At 45.5% G+C, this 16,668-nt stretch overlaps 1 protein-coding gene across 1 annotated transcript in view; it reads right to left on the bottom strand.

Annotated features, from left to right (window-relative positions):
- RNF222 (ring finger protein 222) overlaps positions 1-16,668 on the bottom strand; it is a 38,451-nt gene that overhangs the window by 20,727 nt on the left and 1,056 nt on the right. The window lies entirely within an intron of this gene.

The following is a 16,668-nucleotide window of genomic DNA, read 5'->3' as shown; positions in this document are numbered from 1 at the left end:
GAATGTATGGTGCGGCTCACACCCCTTTTTAGTACAGCGGTCCAATACATACACCTTAAGCCTGGGTGCCAGTGCTGCATGTAAGCCGGAATGGACCCTGGCAAGAGGGGTTGTGGGGGCGGGGTGGCTCCCACAGTGCTTGTGTGGCTGACCTACACGGAAGTGCAAAGAAGAGTACCCCTGGTGCAGGAAGCCCCTACCTCTGGGACACCAGGAGTAAGGGATATGGTCTCCTTGGTTATGCTGACTGAGGTCAGGTTGAAATCGTGGTGTCCCAAATCACGCTTATGCCTAAAGAGACGGTACGGGTGGTTATCTCCTACGGGAGTCCCATTAAAGAAACAGTGCTCCCGGTAGGAGCGGGAGTACAGAGTCCAGCGCGTTGTTGGTCCCGGGACCAATGTGCGCAAACCAGCAGGCTAAGTGAAGGGCTCCCCAATCGGGGGTCGACGAGGCAACATCTGGATATACACAACGGCTACGAAATGGAGTGGGAGTACAAGAAAACAGCCCGTCCAGGGACTGATACATGCAGGCAGTCTGCAACTCGGTGAGGGTTCGGGCATGCACTTACTTGAGCCAACTGTGGTCGTAGTTCCTGAGATGACAGGCAAGAGTGGTCAACAGCTCTCCCCTGCCTTCTCTAATACGTGGTCATGCGTCGATGTGACAAGCGTCCGGTCACGTGACCACTCGACGAAGGTGGCCGCATTTGAGAAGGCAGTGTTGAAGGACTTTGAGAACATGAAGACAAGAGCAAAAATTCCCTTCGTGAACATCACGAAGGAAGAACACCAGTGCTTACAGGAGCTGGGAAAGAATGAGAGAGTTATCGTGAAGCCAGCTGATAAAGGAGGCGCCATTTTCATCATGGATAGAAATCATTACCACAAGGAGTGCACCAGTCAACTTGCCAATACCAGACACTACACTAAGCTGCGGACTGATCCAACACAGAGATTGCAGAAGAGGATCAAATGCCTGGCAGAGAAAGGAGAGGAGGAAGATTGTATCACTAAGAATGAGTGCGAGTATTTGCAACAAAATAACCCCAAGACATCATACTTTTATGTGCTTCCTAAAATCCATAAGCCAACAAGACCACCACCAGGGAGACCCATAGTGTCTGGGATTGGATCGGTCCTGGAACCTCTCTCCCAATTTGTTGACTGTTTTTTACGCCCTTACGCAACTAAAATGCCATCCTACTTACAGGACACAAAGCATGTGTTGAACGCTATTAAGGAGCTGGCCTTTGATCCCAACATCCACAATCTGGGTTTGTTTGATGTAGAGTCTCTCTACACAAACATACCCCAGGACGACACTTTACTGACGATCAGGGCACTTCTGGACCAGAGATCAGCGGATAATATGACACCATCTCCCTACATCATGGATCTAGCTACCTTAACTATGAAAGAGAATTTTTTTCAATATCAAGACTCGCTGTACTGGCAAACGTCAGGAACATCCGTGGGCAGCATCTTTGCGCCAAGCATGGCGAACCTCTATATGCACCAGTTTGAGACCTCCCACATCTACCCCCAGGAAAATCCTTTCAAGAAAAAAAATACTGTGTGGAAGAGGCATATAGATGACATCCTGGTCATATTGGAAAGTGACTTAGCAACCCTTCAAAACTTCTCCAATTGGCTGAATACTAGGGATAACAATCTTAGGTTCACATATGAGCACAGCAAGACAGAATTTACATTCTTGGACCTACTACTGTACCCTAAAAATGGGAGTCTTTGTTCAGAACTGTACCACAAACCCATGTCAAGGAACTCACTACTCTCCTACAACAGTTACCACCCAACTGCCTTAAGGGACAATTTACCAGTAGAACAGTTCCTGAGATTGAGAAAAAACTGCAGCGAGTTAGTGAAATACAGGACTCACGCTAGGACACTGAGTACGAGTCTCTTAGAAAGATCATACCCTGCTCACCTGATTAGAAGAGCAGAGAAATGAGCCAGGCACAACAATAGAGAATCCATGCTGGAGACTTATTCAAAACCTACTTTTGACAGACTAGTATGTGTCACCACCTATATCCACCTAACCAAGACGATTAAGAAGGTGATCGGAAAAAACGGGCAAATCCTCAATATGGGCAATAGGGCGATGCTCAAACCCTTGTTTACCTTCAAGAGGAGTAGGAACATACGGGAGATGGTGTACATACAATACCAGAGTCCCACACTAAGAAACCTTCTCCCTCAACTACAATGGTCCCTACCCTCAGTTACAGGACATTTCCCATGTTACTCATGCGCTGCCTGTCCCTACACACGACCTACATGTAACTTTGACAGAGGATTACGCACCTCTTGGAAACTCACGAAACACACTAACTGTAACACTGAGGGAGTAGTGTATTTGCTGAAGTGTCCGTGTGATCTACTATATTTAGGCATGATGACACACACGGTCATAACCAGGATCACAGAAAATCGGAGTTCTATTAGATGCAATAAATCCAGCACTAAACTGACAAGACACTTTCTTCAGAAGGGACACACTGCTAACGACATCTTCGGGCTTGTGCTGGATAAACCCAACTACAACAGCATCATGGCTCACTCAAGAGGGTTCTCTTCCCCCACCAAGGCGTAGACTGCCTGCGCGTATCAGTCCCCCGATGGGCTGTTTTCTAGTACTCCCGCTCCATTTCAGAGCGTCTATGTATATCCGGGAGTTGCCTCGCCGAACTCCTGTCTGGGAGCGCTTCACTTAGCCTGCTGCTTTGCGCGCATTGGTCCTGGGACCAACAACGCGCTGACCTCTATACTCCCGCTCCTTCCGGGAACGCCGTTTCTTTAATCGGACTCCCATTGCTAATAACCGCCCCATAGCGTCTCTTTAGGCATAAGCGCAATTTGGGACACCACAATTTCAACCTGACCTCAGTCAGCATAACCAAGGAGACCAGATCCCTTCCTCCTGGGGTCCCCGAGGTTGGTGCTTCCTGCACCCGGGGTACTCTTCTTTGCACTTCAGTGTAGGTCAGCCACACATGCACTGTGTGCGCCACCCCACCCCCACAACCGCTCTTGCCAGGGTCCATGCAGGCTTTCACGCAGCACAGGCACCAAGGCTTAAGGCATATGCATTGGACCGCTGTACCAAAAATGGGTGTGAGCCACACCATACATACCTTCCTCACCCGGATTGGGTTTGGAGTTTCAACAGCGAATCATCCCTTGTCTTACCTCCCAGGGTTGTATAATAAGTGACTTTCCTTGGACACATAGGGTCTGAGAGGGTGAATGGAGGGACGTTGAACGGCTGGCCCCACCGTTCCAGTGGTGGCTTGTATAACGTCACTTTTTACCTTTATCACTTTTGCAGAGTGACTGGATATTTAGGTCCTGATGAATGCCTGTTGGCAGAAACATGTTAGCCTAATGCACTAGGGTATATCTTATGAATCCCTACCCGGCCCGCATTTTAACTATATCGCTGTGACCACCCAATAAAGTTTCAGAGGACTCAGACAGACATTTTTAAATCACACCTTTCCACACTTTTATGCACTCTGCCCCTCACTCACCGTCTCCTTATGCTCATCTTCAGAGAGAAAACACCTAAGCTCCTCCCCGGGGGGAGTCGTAGCCCACACTACGGTGTGAGGAGGGAACCCAAAAGATGAAGCATGTCATCTAACGATGAGTGAGGGTTCTTGTCCTGAGGGAAATCTCCCCCCGTTAGGGCCCCAGAGAACACTAGTTCTTTAGTACCTTTAAGTTTCTTTCCACATAGATCTAGCTAGGTGTACTTTAGTGTGATTTACTTGTGGAAAGTTGGCTTTTTCGTGCTTTAGCCATTTGGTGCATGCTGTCTGCCTCCGATAACATGTCTGGGGTGGGTGACTGCTTGGCTTCTGGTATTCCCCCAGACAGCATCACACAATGGGAGATTTGGTGTGACATGATGGGCCATCCTAACAGGATCAGAGGGAGGAACAGGACCCAGCCTCGCTTACACCTGAATAGGTTGTCTCCTGATGGCCCCACACAAAGGGCTGCATACCCTCTGAAGTGATTCTGGAGCCAGGGCAGGAAAGAAGGACTTCTGTGCACTTCAAAGGCATGTCTTTGAAGTCTCCTCCATTTCAAAGGCACCCCTGGGTATAAGTACTGGACCTCAGGCACTACGACTTCAGTACACTTCTGGAATTGTGGATGTGAATACTCTGCCTGGAAGAAGGACTGCTGTGCTGTTGGAGGACTGTCACACTATTGGACTGCTGCTTTGTTGGACACCTGCTTTGCTGTGCTGACTTGCTGCCCTCCAGGCTGGGTGATAAGGACTGGACCTGCATTAACTGTCCTCAGAACCCAAAGTGAATCCAAGGGCTAGCTGGCTGATCTCCTGGTCTAAAGTCTAAGTGACATCAAAAACTTCCAACAAACCTACTTCAGCACCTAGACTCTGCTATCTTTAATTCTGCCCTGCCAAGTGGTGCCACCCCGGTCCTTGGCCCTTGGAAGTGTGCCTAAGGTGTATCTCCAGCAGAATCGACACATCTTCTGCTGAGCAATGAATCCCTGAACAGAAACAACACATCCGCTCGCTTAGTGGCACATCTTTGAATAGAACCTGTGCATTGCCGTTGTTGCATGGATTGGATCCATCACAAAAGACTCATATCACCACAGCCTTCTGCATCTGGGACTGACGCATTGCCTTCGGAACTGCCGCTGCGTGATGCTCACCCGGCACAATTTACTCGCAACACGCGACGACAACACAGTATTGCTGCATCGTAGCTTCGTCGATCATCGGAAACGACTCATCGCCTCTGCTGCACCTCGCATCCTGAACACCGGCCTTCGCATCGCAAGCCCCTTTGACAGGATCCTTGGTGATGACGCATCTGGACCTCACACCACAGCCTTGTCGCTTCTCTGAAGTGACACATCGCCTCGTCTGCGCAACGCATCTTCGATTTGGATATATGCAAGTGCTTTGCAACCAGGATTACGGTACTTTGGTTCAGCCGGCCTAACTGAGTCCCTGTAGCTGACCCACGGTCTATCGTGCTCCGCGTGAACTTTGACTTTGTCTCAGTCTGGCAAGACCAATATCCCAAATTGCACTTTTTGCTTCTAGGCCCTACTTTTACTTAAAAACTTCAATATCTCAAGTTCTACATATTGGAATTTTTTGTTTCAGTCTTGTTTTATTTATTAGATTAAGCTCTATTGTTCTAACTTGGTATGGAATCTTTTTGTGTGGTGTTTTCACAGTTTTATTGTTTGAAGTGTTGCACAAATACTTTTTACTAAGCTAAGCCTGAGTGCTCTCTGCCAAGCTACCAGAGGGGGAGCACAAGTTAATTTAGGGTCTGCCTGCTACTTAACCTGACTAAGAGTATGGCTGCCGCTTGACTAGGGCTCATACCCCAATCAACCAACAATCCAATGTCTAATTATATCCTTTTTGGAACTGGAAGTTGGTGAATACAGGATACAATAATGCTCAGGCACGCACACCTCCCCTCACCAGCACAGGCAGCAGTAGTAAAATCATATTCATGCAATGCAAGCTTTCACTTACTCACATCCAGTATCTGCAAGGCTTTATTCGCACACACAGAATCAGCAAATGAGCAGCGAAAACCTCTTACTCTTCCACTCAAAGAAAAAATGGCTATAAACAAATGTGATGGTAACGTGAATTCCAGAGTAAAATGGCCATTCAAAGAGTGCAGCCTTGCAGAAAAGTGTAGTCTCAGCGCTCCTCAATTCCAGGGGCGTAAGGAGGGGTTCCTAAGTCTCCCATATATCACAACTATGCATTGGCTTTGGGCGGAATGGTGCCCATCTGAAAGGTATAGGGGAAGCTGGAGGGTTGGGAACCCCCCTGGCCTGCAGGGCGGCAGGGGTCTATGTTACGCCCCAGCTCAATTCAGATGCCAAATGTGCTTCAGAACACTGTTACTGTCCCATTCAAAGCAATGCAGCCCTGTGTGAAATTCCTGAATTCTACTTACTTGGATTGTGGTCCTGAAGAAATTGCTGGTACTGTCTATTTAGAAGCACTGCAGCCCTGCAAAGAAATACATATTCAGCTGTAAATTATTTATTTGTTCATGTGGGGGAGGGGGGCACAAGTGAGTGCCTGTGTAATCTTGAGAATTTTGTGGGCCTGTGGCAAGAAATATTTTGAGGGCCCCTGTTTGGAACAACTTTAAATTCTATTGTCCATTTTCTGCTAATCCAATCCTTGTGTTACTGAATATACTGAATTATGCGCTGAAGATTGAAATACTGAAATAGGCATATATATATGTGAGGTAGAGAGAACATTCACTTTCCCAGGCGGCCCCTGGAATGTGGGGCCCCTGGGCACTTTGGCCTTGCCTTGAAACGTCTCTGGGGCTTAGGGGGAGGTCATACTGCTCCTAGTGTCCATTCAACAAGAGTCCACTCAGGACACCGTCCGGCGAGCCTGACTTCCCCATAAGAGCAGTGATTCCTACCTTCACAGAAGCAGATAGTTCACTGGGCTAAACAATGGCTGCAGCGATCTGCAGGGAACCTAGAGGGTCGCACTTTTGAATTCCGATGGAGCCGACACAGCCGTTTTCCACCCATGAGTGAACAAGGGGTCACCAGAAAGACTGGTGATATTAACACCCGTAAACTAAGCACAAGGGGGCATATTATCAAGGGGGTTTATCTCCGCTTTTTTGGCTTTAAAAGCCAAGAAAGCGGAGATAAAATTATCTCCCTATTACCTAGCTGTCGCTACCACCAGTTAGCTACAGCTAGTAGGAGATAGCGACCATCTTGGGCCCCACTTTGCATGTCAGTGATATTTATCACTAATGACATGCAAAGTGGGCGTGCCAAGATGTTAGCGACTGGAAACAGTCGCTAACATCGCTATCTCCTATTACCAACTTATGGAGATATTCGCGCTAAGCGCAAATATCTCCAAAAGCTAACCCCTGCCCTGAGCAGTTCTTAGCCATGTTATCCAATGGGAGGTGGATAACATGGCTAAGAGCATTAGCTCGGTAATGCATGTATATCGCTGACTTTTCAGCGATATTCATGCATTGCGGCCGATTTTTATCGCATTTGCGATAAACCTTGGTAATACCAAGGTTTATCTGCGATAAAAATCGCCGCAGCTCAGCGGTAAATTTTTGTCTCTAACCGAGCAATAGCGATAATTATCGCTATTGCTTTGTAATATGCCTCTTGAAGTTGACGCAGGCTGCGCTGTGCATCTTATCGATCACAAATCCTACTTCCGTCGGGATACAAAGAACACTTTAAAAAAAATAATGTTTCTTGTGATTCCTCACTTATTTGTTCATGACATGACCCCTTTCCGTTTCTGCCAACCCATTCGAGGTTTCCAGAATTTTTGGACATTGATTACAGTATTACAGTATTTAGTGATCTTGGGTCCTTTATTAGACATTTATGTTTCGTTTCTATTTCGAGACCTTGGTTACACACAGCACATTTTTAATTTGCAAATAAGTAAATCAGGGCGGGAAGATCTTAGAAACGTTATTGTGAGTTATCTCCTTAAAAAGAATTCAGTTGTGCCTTCAAACTATTATTCATCCGTTTAAGCTCACTTTCTTTCAAAATCTGATTGAATAACTACTGTGAAATGTTTAGGACTACTCCGAGAAAGGGCTAGACTTCATGAAAACAGGGTACAGGTTCAGCACTGGCCTACATCCTCCTTTGGGTGAATTCATGATATTTCAAAGGCTATTAGGCGCTACGCTTTCTTTACATGACAAAAGTAACCACTCTGCACTGTGGTCCTACATCCCGTGGTCAGTCAGCCCTCAGTTAAGTCAAACAAGCCCTTGGAAATCAATGCCTGGCCCTTTTCGGATCTTGCATTACTGCAAACTTTACTGGCAACCATCGACTCTGGCTGACTGCTGATCCCCTCCCACCTTCTAAACTTAGATTGTTAGATAAGGCTGCCCTCACAGTAGTTCTGGATCTCCTTAGTTCTTCCTTGATCACGGGTGTGGTACCTCAGAATGGGAAGCATGCCTTGGTACTACCCCTGCTCAAGAAGAATGACCTTGACCCTTAGTGCTGGCAAACTTTAGGCTAATTTCGCTTCTCTCTGTTTTCTCCAAAATTTTGGACAAACATGTTAAAAAGTTACAACTCACCTCTCTTCCTTTGTTGCTGCTCATAACTTGACTGCTGCACCCATCCCAGTCTGGGTTTAGGGCCGGCCACAGTACCGAATCCGCCCTACTTGGAGTCACAGAACTCCTGAGGCAAGAACTGGATCCTGGTGGGACAGCCACCCTTATCCTTTTGGATTTTAGTGTGGCTTTCGATGCGGTCTCACACTCCATTTTTCTGGATAGATTGGAGGCTTCAGGCATTGCTGATATTGCCTTAAAGCGGCTATCTTCTTTTTTGAAAAATCGAACATTTCAGGACTTATTGGCAAACAACACCTCTACGACCCTAACACTGACTATACTAAGCCCTCTGCTTTATAACATTTACCTCCATCCTTTTAATGGAAGAGATAGAAGAGTCTGGTCTCATCGTATTTTCGTACGCGGATGACTCCGATTATTTTTTCACTATCAGATGCTCAAAATAAAGATCCTTCCCCTGTCAGGCAAGGCCTGTCCAATGTTGCCCTCTGGATGAACAGAAATGCTCTTAAACTCAATGGGATTAAAACCGAAGTCCTGATCCTGGGAAATATCTCCGAACTTTGGGGAGTCAACCACTGGCCTGTCAAACTGGGGCCTTCACCCGCGCCGATTGATAAAGTTAAGAATCTCAGCTTCATCATTGATAAGAATCTCTCCCTGAAGCCTCAGGTTTTCAAGCTCACAGCCTCTTTCTTTTCTATTCTGAAAGGACTCAAGAAAATACTTTGGCTCATTCCTCTAAGTACCCAGAGAACAGTGCTACAGGCCTTGGTAACGTCCAGATTGGACAATGCGAATATACTGTATCTGGGCGCTGATAAAGTCTTGATTCATCGCTTGCAGATCATCCAGAACGCGGCCGCCCTCCTCCTTTCCCGGTTGCAGAGATATGCTTCCACCACTCCCTTGCTCCACAAATTACACTGGCTGAAGGTTGACAAACGGATTAAATTCAAGGCCTTATGTTATATGTTTCCAACTAGGCACGGTCTCACCACTTCTTATATCCAAGACCTGGTGTCTCTGTATGTCTCTTCTTGACTGATCAGATCAGCTGAACTCGCACTGTTTACCACGCCTAGGTTTTGTAGAGCTGTATTAAAGGGCGCTCCTTCTCCTTTTTAGGACTAAAACTCTGGAACTCTCTTCCGGCAGCTCTCAGGAACTGTATCTCATTTCTTACTTTCTGTAAGAACCTAAAAACCATGCTCTTCAACTGCTCTGAGTGAGCCTTTTATCACCTGATTATGAGACTGCGTCTCTTGCTTAACCTCTAGCGCCGGGAGACCCTTTTGGGTAGCTGCGTGCTCTATAAGCTTCTTAAATAAATAAAAATAAATAGATGGCAAACATGCAGGCAAAGCCGACTCTGCTATCAATCATCTTACTAACTGTATAAACTTATATTCCATTTGATGACCTCATTCCGAGTCTCAGTTGAATCCTAATTTGTGTGCAAACCGGAATATTCACCAAGCTATGATAACCAATCCTGTCGCAATTAATGCACCAGCTGGCTTTTCCCTGCACAATTTTCGCAGAATTTGTGCATTGAAAAAATGCAATGATCTGAATTGCACACCCCGAACCAGAAAAACAGTGATATTACTGTAACCCTCCATTAAGACATGCACATTTCAGAACAATGTGATGAAAGGTACCCAGTTAAATTCCATCGCACATTAACACTTTTTTACTGGGCAGTAGTACCACACATAATTACAAGCAATTGAAAAATGTTCTTGGAATGTCTACTATGCCCTGCAGAATGAATCATAATCTTAATAATCTATACTACTATTATAAAGAGAGAACAGAAACCTTTTGGCAAGGTAAACTCGGGAACCACAGCGCCAATCCACACACCCAATACATTGTTGGAATCCTCAGGGTGTGTAGATGGACATAGGCGACATAAAATAAAAATAAAACGTAAATTAAAAAATTTAAATTTAAAAACAAAGTAGTCCCCTAAAACTAGCGCCGGCCGGTACGTAGCGCTGACCGCGACCTAGACGTGCGTGATGACGACAGGCGGGGAGGAGCGGTGACGAGCGGCGAGAAGTGGCGGTGAAGTCCGGAGCGGGTGGCTCAGGTAAGGCAAAGGCGAGGCGGGAGGCGCCAGGCGCAAGGCGGTCTGGGCAATGTCAGGGAGGGCGGGGGCGGCGAGGCAGGAGGCGGGAGGCGGTCTGGGCAATGTCGGGCTGTATTTGAATGCTGAACCAATATAAAAGCGATGTGTGCCAATGAAAATGCGAAATCACGGCAAGCCACACCAAGTGCCATGTTAACGACTATGATCCTAGAAATGAAGGACAAGAGACACAAAACTCACACACCGTGAAAAGTGTAAGCAGAAGGAAGCACGTAATCTGGGCGGGCACATATCTGATGGACGCTTAGAAAACGGTCTGCTATGATGTGCGAGTTAGATTTAGATAGATGCACTTTTATAGAAGCCCTTAGAGGAATACATGGTTGTCTTCAGGCAGATATTAACGTTGACTCAATAATTTCCCTATTATTCAAACTATTTTGACCCTATATATCTATAAATGCTGCCCCCAGCCCCAGGCAACGCTGGGGCGGGCTGCTAGTATTGGTATATATGCTGTGGAAGCCCTGAATCGGTAGCTATTAACATATTCAAATGTACTTCTTAATCAGCCTTTGAATGATAAAACCCCTAAGTCCTGCCGGATAAACGATAGGTGCATCGACTATGATATTTACTTGCATCGCTCTCCTACTCTCGTTGTTTTCTGTTTTTTACAGTGGCTTCTAAGCACCGTGGGGTAGAGATCAAACGTTTCCACATGCCAGGAACAAAATGTTCAGACAGATCTGACTTTGTAGTTTAGTACTTGTGTAGTCCCACTGGGTAATGTCCCTTCCTTCGAGGGGGCGGTTAAAAAGGACATAAAAACCTACCTTCCTTCTCTCGTAACATACCAGTTAAAGAAAAGTAAAGGTAGCCGTACTGAGGCTTGAACTCATTTCTGAAAAATGTCCTTTCTCTAGTCCTTGGCATCATAGAGGGCTCAATCTTCTCTGCTTCATCCTTACCTTATCCAATCGGCAGCCATTAACTTCAGCAAATGCAGGGAAAACAAATCTAAGCCACTCCAGTGTGGGACACCATTTACATCAAACATGCACCTTGAATATTAATAGGAGAAAAAGGCAACTCCCAGCAGTCAACTCCATGCTTGTATTTGCATATTGTGTTTCTATCGTGTGAACCTTGCCGACAGGCAGAGGAGCGCTGCGCAAGGTCAACGAGAAGCAATGAGTAATGCGAGAAGAAGCTGGGTTGCAGATGAATAATGCATTATGATGTAATCTTCTTTAAAGAGGGGAATTCCACTCTTTCCTAAATTGGAACAGTGGTGGGGAGGTATCAATAGATACCTGGCTGTTGTTCCAGATCCTAGGGGCATCCATATAAAGGCCTTCTGCTTGTGTTTGGTATTTTTACACTTCTTAGTCTAATTTTGTTATGGCTGCAGGTGTGCCAAGAACCACTCGAGATGGTGAGCCTGTCTACAGGATAAATGGCTTTGTAAATGACGCAGTTGGTTTTGAAAATGGTGCTCGCCAGCAAGGGGAGCTCATGGAGTTCCATCAGGATGGGGATGATGTGCTCGTATTTCTCCAGTAATTAAATACATATTCGATTTCCATCCGCTGCCTATTTTCCCATTGATGCGTTGTTGCTCCTAATGCCTTAGTGTTTGTGTATACCTCCACTGTCACAAGTTGTTTTGACACTTATGCTTTACCTGGGTTATCTTAACGAAATATCCAGAGCCTTTATAGTAAAAGTTATTAGCTATGTTATCAGACCAAAAAACAAAACACTTAAATGTCCTCACAGAAATCACACAAAATCAAAAGGATACCATTTTAATGATAGTGAACAGCTTCAGTTTGGCGATTACATGGGTGCTGGAAGGGGCAATACCTTTGATAGCCACCCGATGTCCTCACAAAGATTTATTTAGGGTATCAGTAAAAATGGCAAACAGAGAAAAGTAGATGGAATCAGTCATGTCATTGAAGTATTTTTGCCCAATCCGTCAATTTGTAAATACCTGCGTCACATTATACCTGCGGCAGGCATAAGGTATGAAGGGGAGGCATTCCCACATTAAAAGCCATGTACAACTGACGTAGTGAAATGTACAACTTTTCACTGCGTAACTCTACGACTTGACTTCCTCAAAATCCCTACGCCTTCTCAAACCAAGCATGAAGATTGACACAGACCTTTTAACATGGCACTTACGACCAACTCCAGCAATATCTCACTTTAACTCTAAAAGATGGGTCAGAATTTACGACGTGTCTGTGAATCCTTGCGTGTTGAAGCACTGTATTGTAACTACTGCGCATCAATGGCATTGTTAGGGCGTTTGTGGCCGGCGCCAAGAAATCTGCCACATCGAGCCGATGTGTCAGTTTTTCTAAATATGCCCCTCAGTTCTTACAGTGAGCGTTTTTTTGCTGTCTTGTCAGTCGCAAAAAGTGCTGAATGGAAGTACAACGAATAATAAAAACATGGTGGAGGAAGTGGCCACTGTGTTTGTGTCAAATTTGCTATTGATCTGTCTAGATTTTTTGTGCATAACACTCCTTGCAGAACTTGAATGGGTAACACACATTTTGATTGTCCCTTGGTAACCCCCGCCTAGGTAATTCTGCAAGAAACTTACATTCACATATGCTATTGTCTTGAAAATGTTCTTTCAGTTTGACAGATAGACCCAATTTTGTTATCAATCCAAGAATATAAAAGCAAGAGGTACTGTCCCAGACTAATAAATAATGGAAATAAAACTGTGAATACCACAGTGTAAAGAGACTTGAACTAAAATTACGAAAGTGGCTGAACATCTCAGTCCTGACATGGGCGACTTGAGATCTGAAACAGAGGTTCTACTCCACATGACTACAGAAGCGGATAGGCACAATATGTTCATTATGGCTAATTTAAGATTACAGCATAACACATGACATATCCCACTATTGTTAATATGTTCACCCAAAAGCCTCCGGCTTCTAACTAGCCACAACCAACTGAAAAGTGGTGCATCCTTCATTATAGAGACATCAATGTATTAAGACAGGAGAAAATCCTAGGACTTATATCCAAAGCTCATCCTGTTCCTCTCCGAAAAAAACACCAAGACCAACTTTCCCACCTGCATGACATTAGTAGCCAGCTGGAAGAAGGACAACTGCCAGAAGCTCAACACGGACAAGCAGAGGTACTGATCTTCGGAAACAAACGCTCCCCTTGGGACGCATCTTGGTGGCCCTCAGAACTTCGACCTACTCCTACCCCCATTGACCACGCTAGGAACCTAGGCATCATTCTGGACAACAAGCTAACCATGACTCAGTTCAACCCCGTCTCCGCCTCCTGCTTCTTCATCCTCTGCATGCGTCATAAGATATTCAAATGGAAAGCTCAAGACGCACCATCACCCACTACAAATCTACTGATGGATTGATTGAGATGAAATTACAACATAATTTTCTCCAACAATAAACAGCAGAGAGAACAAACACGCATACAAATGTCACAAGATAAAGTCACCATTTCAGAGGCAATTGTGTCATGGGCACACATAAAGGAAACCTCACACAACAGGTGTCTAACGTACCTGCATGACACAGCAAGCATACATAACACCATCGTATTTGCAAAATGAAGATTCTGATTGTGAGAGTTTGGAGTTTAAAACTTCACGATTCCATGGCATACAAGCGCATGAGCAATGGGGTACAGAGTCAAATCCAATGGATTCCACGATGGAAGCAAAGCGCAGACTCTCTACCAACAGCCTCAATACCTGCCATAACCAGCCTGCCTTCCTGCTCTTCTTGTCACTGACAGCACGGGGATGCCTTAAGGTAGCCAGGCGCTTTATAAATATTTATTAACAATAATAATAATAACGCAACTGCGCATCCAGTATTGCACAGGAACAATGAAACACGGGCCCCATTCAACCCAGCACAAGAGCAACTATTTTAAAACCACCCCCCATACATTCCAAACTGGCAAAAAGTCTACACAGTCACAGAATTCTCCTGCCCTCAGATGGACAGAAAGCAGCAGGAGGCCCACATATACCCGGTAATACAAGAGCGTGGCCTATCAGGGTGTGCTCAGCCAGCTAGCCTGAGGTCCTTCTGCCTTTAATGTGGGACAGCTGGTGCTGAAAGAGCCCACAGGGGCTAGAGGAGCAAAGAGATCCTGCTGGGGTGGGCGGGAGCCGGCCTGAGGTAACTACAGAGGAAGCTTGATAGATATCTGGGTAACCTCCCTAAGGCCTAGGAGGGGGTGCTTGGAGCCGGTAGAGGCAGTTGTGGGCTAGTAGAGACTGTTGGCCGTGGGTGGGAAACTTTCTGGGATAACACAAGTGGTCTGTAGAAATTTCCAGTGCCTCTAAGGATTGTCAAGGGGCATGGCTGTGGCTTACAGACCAATAGATGACTTGCTGGATTGCCGAAAAATATTTTACAGGACAGTGGTGGTCCGGCACTATGAACTTTGAGGTCTAGAAGCACCATTACTCTTGTGGGTGCGCAAGAAAGAATAAGGGCAGTGCAAATGAGCATATGCCAAGTTCAGAAATTGATGGTCTTACTTACGGAGTATGTTTTTGGACTCCTGACATTATTTTTGTCGTCTGGAATATCCTTCTTTTCAGAACTCCCAGTTTTGATAGTCATTGTTTAGTGGTTGAACCCACTGGTGTAACAATAGCCCCCACGGTGCGAGGAGGGGCCCGGGCTCCTAGTGGGCTCCCTCTGGCTCTGTTCAAGGGCGGGCCTATGAGCTCCTGATTGGGTCCGGAGCGTGGGTGGGCACCTCAATGCACTTTGCAGGGGGACACCCTCAAGTTTAGTCAACGCCATTGGATGAGCCTTTTTTGCTGCCTGAAGGGGTAGGTGGTATCCTCTTCAGCGGCAGAAGCTCTTTTTTTTGCTGTATTGAAAGAAAGAAAGAAAAAGTAAGAGAGAGAGAGAGGTAGCGCAGAGCTGCACTGCATGGGAGAGGGAGTGATCATTTATCTTTTCCATGTATTTCTTTGTTGAGCCTTGAAACGCTCCATTGCGCCACAATGCAGTGAGTTAGACTCTAGTTTGCTGAGGAAGGTTGAGCTTGGGGAAGTGTGTGGCTCTAGCTCCTTCGTCCGCCCAGGACCACCTTTGCAATAAATAACACCATTACCTGAGAGTTAGGGGCACCGAAAGTAATATAACAAAACTAAAGCATTTTTAAGTTAGATAATTGGTACTGATTTTTGAAAAGAACAGTAAAGTTAAAAAATAAATTTAAAAAACTAGAGGCTAAAGCTTACGCTTGAACCTGTTTGATACCACTGAATCAAAAAAATGCAGTATTAGGTCACCCCTAAGAATAAACCCACAACTCATGCAAAAAACACGGCAAAATAATCTCAAAACAACAATTCTGCAGAAGACGTAGTCCAGTCCCTCAACATTTTCAGACCTGACCGCTCCATCCAAAAGCCACCAGCAGCAATGAAGTCTTTGAGATCCCTTAGGCAATCACCCCAAAGGGCCAAAGCTTCTGAACAGAATATATTTACACTCAAAAAATACCAGACCACCTCCATGGAATGGCCAAGTTCATATCATCTACAGAAAGATATGTTTACCAGTCAGACCAACTATTTCCACAACTCTCCATCACAACACATGCACAACACTAGTGGTCCTACAAGATTTCAGTGTGGCTGTAACACTGTTGACCACAGCATCCTGGTCATTTGCCTCCTAGACGTGTAGGATTGCTGGATCCTCCCTGCCTTTGGTCCTGTCTTTCTCCAGTCTATGATAGAGAATCAAACTAAGCCCCACTTGTCAGTCTGGCATCCTTCCCACGAGCATCACCCATGCCACCTGTGCTCTTCAACACCTACCTTCAGCCCTCCTGAAAACCATCATCTATCAGCGATATTTATCCAGGTTCTCTAATCCCAAAGGGAGCGGCTGGTATACTTCTGCCATTGGTTCCTACAGAGCAGCACCTTCATATGTTCACACTGTGACATTGAGCACCTTGGCAAAGCCACCATTCAATGACTTTTGGCTTTGCCAGTGCTCTTTGCTGATACTTTTAAGCATCTTCAAATACAAAAAAAATGCAGTAGTCAAATTACAAGACAGCATCACAAACCCCTCTACCCAAAAAAGAGATATGAGGCATATATGTGCATGCATCTTCATGGATGTGTGTGTGTGTGTCATGATGATACAGTGGCCAAAGCACACACGTGTTATGAGGCGGTGGGCATTTTGTTTTTTAAAACGTTATTTACGATTCCACAAAGCGTCATTGTATGTTAGAGTTGTGTATTTAAAATATAACAAATACAATAAGATTAAATGTTCTTTAAAATGGAGCGGCTCATCAGCGAAATGCAGCTGGTGGGCCCTCAAAAAATTCAAAA

The sequence above is a fragment of the Lissotriton vulgaris genome, chromosome 7 (genome assembly GCF_964263255.1).
Source record: "Lissotriton vulgaris chromosome 7, aLisVul1.2, whole genome shotgun sequence".
Lineage (NCBI taxonomy): Eukaryota > Metazoa > Chordata > Amphibia > Caudata > Salamandridae > Lissotriton > Lissotriton vulgaris.
The sequence above is the reverse complement of the archived record's forward strand: the minus strand, read 5'-3'. Positions and strand labels throughout refer to the sequence as shown.